Genomic DNA, 6,885 nt, shown 5'->3' with positions numbered 1-6,885 from the left:
AGTTCGGGAACCTAAACTACACTGCCGACATCCGCGGAAACTTGATCTTCGATGGATTCGAGCCCACGTCAGGAGCGCCGAACGATCGCCACGCGCATGACTTGGATCCGCCGTCGGACAGTATTCGGGATATCGCACCTGCGATGGCTCCGGACTTTGATCCAGAGCAGATCATGCCATCCGAGGACGGGTGGATGGACCCCGCCACGGAGTCCGCACACCTATCGGCGTTGGAGCCGAACACAGACTCCGCTTCTAAGGAAATATGTGTCTCCGGACCCCCAGACTTGTTTTCGATCATAGGTTCCGGACCGCGTGCATCCATGCCCATCGAGTCTGATTGGGCTCCAATTATGGAATTCACCGCCGCGGATATCTTCCAGCACTCGCCCTTCAGAGACGTGCTAAATTCATTGAGGTCTCTCTCTCTCTGTCAGGAGATTCCTGGCCGAACTACGTTCGGCTCGAGTGGGAATCAGGCAATGAAGAAATTCGTCACCCACCCACCACGCACTTCATAGCCACGGTCGATGATTTGACCGATGTGTTTAACTTCGACTCCGAAGAGATCGACGGTATAGAGGACGATGCGGGAGAAGAACAGGAACCACCACCCACAGGGCGCTAGACTACCACCTCTTCATATGATATATATATGGTGGATACTCCCAAAGAAAACAATGGCGATGAGGCAACATGAGATAACCCCTCAGGGAAGAAATCAAAGCATGGGCGTCGTTGGCGCCGCTCTAAGCCCGGCCACAGCAACACCGACACTGGAGAAGAAAATAATCTAGATGGCACCGAAGAGGAATACAATCCTGATCAGCCTACCTTCGAGCAGGCCAAACAAGAACACGCGCGGGTCACCCCAGATGAACAGGCGACGGACGGATACTTGGAGGACAATAACTATATGCCTCCCTCCGAAGACGAGGTGAGCCTTGGTGACGACGAATTTGGCGTACTGCAGGATCCCATGGAGCAGGAGCGCTTCAAGCGCCGGCTTATAGCCACTGCAAGAAGCCCGAAAAAGAAGCAGCAGCAGCTCCAAGTTGATCAAGATCTGCTCGCAAACAGATGGGCCGAGGTCCTGGCGACCGAGGAATACGGACTCGAGCCCCCCATCAAGGGATACCCAAAGCACAAATCGCTAGAAGAAGAGGCTGAAGAGCCTGCACTACGAGCACAAGATGAGTCTGACCTGCCACGAACGACGTACCAGCCCGCACCCCCACGCCAGTTCACTATGGCCCGGGGCAATACGCAGGACCTGCGAGACACATTGGAAAACAACACAGGACAACCAAAATCGATCTAGGGATCACGAGGGCGCACCACAACACATGATGATGACCATCATGCCGGATACACTAATAATAAATCTGGCCGGGCCGAACATAACCGACCAGACCTAGCCGGACTGCGTTGTGACATAGCTCGGCACAGAGGCGCCGCACACCCCCTCTACTTCACTGATGAAGTAATGGAACATGAATTCCCAGAAGGGTTTAAACCTGTCAACATCGAGTCATACGATGGCACAACAGACCCCGCGGTGTGGATTGAAGATTTCCTTCTCCACATTCACATGGCTCGTGGTGATGACCTACATGCCATCAAGTATCTCCCCCTCAAGCTTAAAGGGCCAGTCGGACGTTGGCTGAATAGCCTGCCAGCAAACTCCATTGGCAGTTGGGAAAATCATGAGGACGCATTCCTCGACAACTTCCAGGGCACCTACGTGCGACCACCGGATGCTGATGAAAGTCACATTACCCAACAGCCCGGAGAGTCAGCCAGAAAATTCTGGACTCGGTTCCTAACTAAAAATAACCAAATTGTCGACTGTCCGAACGCTAAAGCCCTGGCGGCCTTTAAGCATAATATCCGCGATGAGTGGCTTGCCCGACACCTCGGCGAAGAAAAACCGAAGACCATGGCGGCCCTCACGACACTGATGAGCCGCTTTTGCGCGGGCGAGGACAGCTGGCTGGCTCGCAGTAACACCGCGCCAGGAAACTCCGACACTTCAGATGTCCGCGACAGTAACGGAAAATCACAGTGCAATAGACATAAGCGTCGGAACAATGGCGACAATGCCGCAGATACGGCAGCCAATGCCAGATTCAGCGACTCCAAATCCGGTCAGCGGAAGAAGCCGTTTAAAAGAAATAATCGGGGATCGTCTAGTCTGGACCGCATACTCGACCGCTCATGCCAGATTCACGGCACCCCCGATAAACCAGCCAATCACACTAACAAAGATTGCTAGATGTTCAAACAAGCTGGCAAGATAAATGCCGAGAACAAAGACAAGGGGCTGCACAATGATGATGACGAGGAGCCCCGGCGTCCGAACACTGGGGGACAGAAGAAATTCCCCCCAGGTGAAAACGGTAAACATGATCTACGCCACCCACATCCCCAAACAGGAGCGAAAGCGTGCACTTAGGGACGTCTATGCGATAGAGCCAGTCGCCCCAAAGTTCAACCCATGGTCATCCTACCCGGTCACCTTTGATCGTAGGGACCATCCTACCAGCATCCGTCACGGCGGCTCAGCTGCATTGGTCCTTGACCCAATCATCGACGGATTCCATCTCACGCGAGTCCTCATGGACGGTGGTAGTAACCTGAACCTGCTCTATCAGGACACAATGCGCAAAATGGGCATCGATCCTTCACGGATCAAACCAACCAAAACCACCTTTAAAGGTGTAATTCCAGGGGTAGAGGCCCGCTGTATGGGCTCAATAACATTGGAAGTGGTCTTCGGATCCCCAGATAATTTCCGAAGTGAAGAATTAATCTTCGATATCGTCCCTTTCCGTAGTGGCTATCATGCACTACTGGGACAAATTGCGTTCGCTCGATTCAATGCGGTACCGCACTATGCATACCTTAAGCTCAAGATGTCGGGACCCCACGGGGTTATAACAGTCAACGGAAACATAGAACGCTCCCTCCGTATGGAAGAGCACACTGCGGCCCTCGCGGCATAAGTACAAAGCATCCTTCTTCGACAGACAGCCCATTCGGCAATAACAACCCCGAACATCGTCAAGCGAGTCTGGAGCACCCCGTAACAGGATGGTCAGGCGCGCCAAGAGCTCGATTAGCAATCCGGCCTCCTCCCTAGCCCCATTGAGGAGGCATTCGTGCCACGCGTACACAACTACGCACTCAAAATACCATGGGCACACGCGGAGGCAAATCGACGATGCAGCTCACAGTGCGGGTTAGCCTCCACGAGGCCCGCACAACCTTCCACTTTCTTCCTTTTCAGGACCCCACTTTCGGGCAGCCCCTTCAGAGAACCGGACTACCGGACTCATCACTGAGGGGAACACCAAGGAGGCAAGAGGCTTTGCACACAAGGGAATACCCAGGTGGTCTCTTTCAATGATTGTTATACCTGTTTTTACATACCCGCATGCAGCCTGCCCTTGGATAGGACATGTCAAATAGTCCTATTTGTCTCTGATTAATGCATTAGTTGTAAATATACGCCTTTCCGTATTATCCAAATAATAATGGGAAATAGTATACAACGTCAGCTTCTTATTACTATCCTCATATTTTCCCTTGAATACTTATTTTTTGTTGGATCCGTACACTTTGGTACGATCCGTTGGCTAGGGGCTTTCTATTGAGCCCCATAATATGGCAATAAAAGTCCGAACACTTTCGACAGTGTGGCACCCCGAACTTATAGCATTATATGCATCAGCTCCGAATCATGTCTTGGGTCAATAGTTGGGTTAGCCCGGCTCCCTTGTTTTGGTACCTTACGTTCCGTTATATCGGATAAGGTAGCGCAGGGAGAACTACTGCGATTGTGTCCCGGTTCTTCCGAACGAACACCTCAGTAGAGAAAGCCGAAAACTGACTGTCATGATGCGGTGAGAGCTGGTCGCTGTTTGAGAGGTACTAAATCCTTAAAGATTTTTTCCGCTTAAGGCGAGGAATCGGTCTTGTTCGATTTAGGCGTGTATAGCGCCCCAGTTCGGCCTTCCGAATACTAGGGGCTTCGCCAAAATTTAAAATTATAGACTTCTATGGCCAAGTGAGAGTTATAAAGCCGTATAGTCCGATTGCCTCGTTTGCTGCACCAAACACCTCCTTAAAGGACCAATAACTTGGATAAAGAGTGTTTGGGTTTTCCACGAACACCCCAGTACTAGCTACACGGGGGCGGAAGCCGACGACTGGCCTACTCTCAGAATATTATAAACGGACGCACATAAGGTAACATTTTAAATCAACAAAGTGTTATATAGCATACACAAACTCGTTTTTATATTACAAAGACGACACGAGTTCATTTACTCAAAGATTACATTCTTGGGGCATTCATCGGCCACAAGGCGAGCGCCTTTCATGACGCCATCATAATATTTCTCAGGGCAGCGGTGCTCCTTACCCTCCGGGGGTCCGTCCTTCACCAACTTCTCGGTGTCCAATCTGACCCAATGCACCTTCGCACGGGCAAAGGCCCGGCGGGCACCCTCAATACAGACGGACTGCTTGATAACTTCAAGCCGCGGGCAGGCACTTACCATCCGCTTTATAAGGCCGAAGTAGCTATCGGCCAGGGGCTCACCAGGCCACATCCGGACTATGAGGTCCTTCATGGCCAATTCGGCCGCCCGGTGGAGTTCGACCAACTGCTTCAATTGGTCACTCAGAGACATTGGGTGTTCGGCTCCAGTATACTGGGACCAGAACAACTTCTCCGTTGAGCTCCCCTCTTCGGCACGGTAGAACTCCGCGGCATCTGATATGCTGCGTGGCAGATCTGCGAATGCCCCTGGAGAGCTCCGAATGCGGGTGAGTAAAAGAAATGTCTCCTCCACATGCTTGCTTTGCATAATTAATGCCTTACCCGCCGCTATCTTCTTGGCCGCTTGGATTTCCTGGAGGGCCTTTTGGGCTTCGGCCTTGGCACCTTTCGCACTCTCGAGGGCTTTGGCAAGCTCGAACACTTGCGTCTTGAAGTCATGCTCCAAGGATTCGAACTTCTTGCCGAACTCCTGGAGCTCTTGTTGTACCCCCCACACCCGAGCATCTTGTTTCTCACGCTCGGTGCGCTCCGTGGCTGCCTTGGCTTCGGCTTCGGACAACGCTTTCTTCAGGGTTGCCACTTCGGTCGCCGCCCGTATTAAAAATCATGATGCTTTTTCTTAGCATCACCAATTTTTCTTCCCTACACGACACACGAACGGGGTATCACTTACCTTTGTTCTCCTCGAGCTGCCTCTTCATGAGGCCAAGCTCCTATGTGGCTTGCCCCAGGTCCTGCCTGAGTCCGGCAACCTTAGTTGTGCGTGCAGCGGCGGTCAGCAACAGCGCCTGCTCATTACCATAAACAACAACTGTCAGACTCCTGCGGATTAATAATTGACCCTCTGTTTGCCTTTTTTCCGAACACCAAATAGAGTATCAAGGGCTACTATCTATTGGGTGATATTTTCTCATGCTTTTTACTTACCTCAAAGCCTGTTAGAAGGCTGGTGCAGGCTTCGATCAATCCGCTTTTGGCGGACCGGACCTTCTCAATCACCGTACCCATGAGAGTATGATGCTCTTCATCGATGGAAGTGCTGCGAAGCACTTCCAGCAAATTAACCGACGCCTCCGGTTGGACGGAGGTCATCGGCACGGCCGGCTCGCCCTCCTTAGCGAGCGGCTGCTCGCCTGAATCCGGAACATGTAAAGGCTCCAGTGCAGTAACCGGCGGAGAGCCATACTTTTTGCGGCTCTCGTCCGCATAATCCAAGGGGATCTTACCCCCCCCCCATGTGCCCGGCGTCTGGGATTTTGCCTTGAGGCGTCTCCGGAAGCATCGCCCCCTGCTCTGATATCCTTTGGGACAACACCTCGGTGTCATCCGCAGGTCGTGGGGAGGTGGCCATCAGGAGCGAATCCATCTCCGACGCACTCAAGGACCCATCCGAAGAAGATGCCCCGAGATTGGACCTGGCCGGACTGCATACACGTGTTCGGTGTTATTACGAACCAGAAAGTTAGAGTCACATGAAAATATTATAGAGTGCGGATACTCACAACTTCGCCCGGGGCTTACGCCTGGGCAGCCACTCCTCTTCGCTATAGGCGGCAGTGGTGGAGTGATCCGGAAGGGACACCTTCCCCTTCTTCGGCGTCCTGGCCTCCTCCTGCAAGGCGGTCTTCCTTTTCTTCTCCTCCCCAGTGCGGGGACGGGGCATTTCTTCATGATTCCCCCCATCTCCGTGGGAGGAATCTGCCTCATCATCCTCGGATGACGAGCCAATCACAGCCCTGCGTCGGAGACCTTTTCTGGTCCCCGCAGCCGCCTTCTTGGACCTTTCAGCCTCCCCGAATGGGGCGGCCTTTTCTTCTTCTTTTTCTCCCCCCTTCATGGGAGGAGTGCGCCTCATCGTCTTCAGGCGAGGTGACCGACACAACCTCGCGCCTGAGACCTTTCCTGGTCCCCTTGGCCTTCTTTTCGACCTTCTTCTCCGGCACCTTGTAAGGCGCCGGAGCCAGCATCTCCGTTAGGAGTGCGGTCGCTGGGTCTTCAGGCAGCGGAGCCGGAGTTTCGATCTGCTCCGCCGTCTTCACGTAATCCTGTTTTGTCAGCATGGTGACTTAAAATCCTCTCGCAAATATGCTGGGACTGGTACATCTTTTGATGGTTAGAGGACTTACCGAATTGGCGAGGCGCTTTGCACTAAGCCCGCGGTCCTTGGAAATGGGAGGAGGAACTTCACCAGTCTTGAACAGCACCTTCCAGACGTCCTTATGCGTCATGTCGAAAAGCTCATGTAGCATCTGATGTTCGGCTGGATCAAACTCCCACATATTGAAAGCCCGTCTTTGACACGGGAGAATCCGACGGAC

This window comes from Triticum aestivum, chromosome 7B (genome assembly GCF_018294505.1).
Source record: "Triticum aestivum cultivar Chinese Spring chromosome 7B, IWGSC CS RefSeq v2.1, whole genome shotgun sequence".
NCBI classification, from domain to species: Eukaryota; Viridiplantae; Streptophyta; class Magnoliopsida; order Poales; family Poaceae; genus Triticum; species Triticum aestivum.
The sequence above is the reverse complement of the archived record's forward strand: the minus strand, read 5'-3'. Positions refer to the sequence as shown.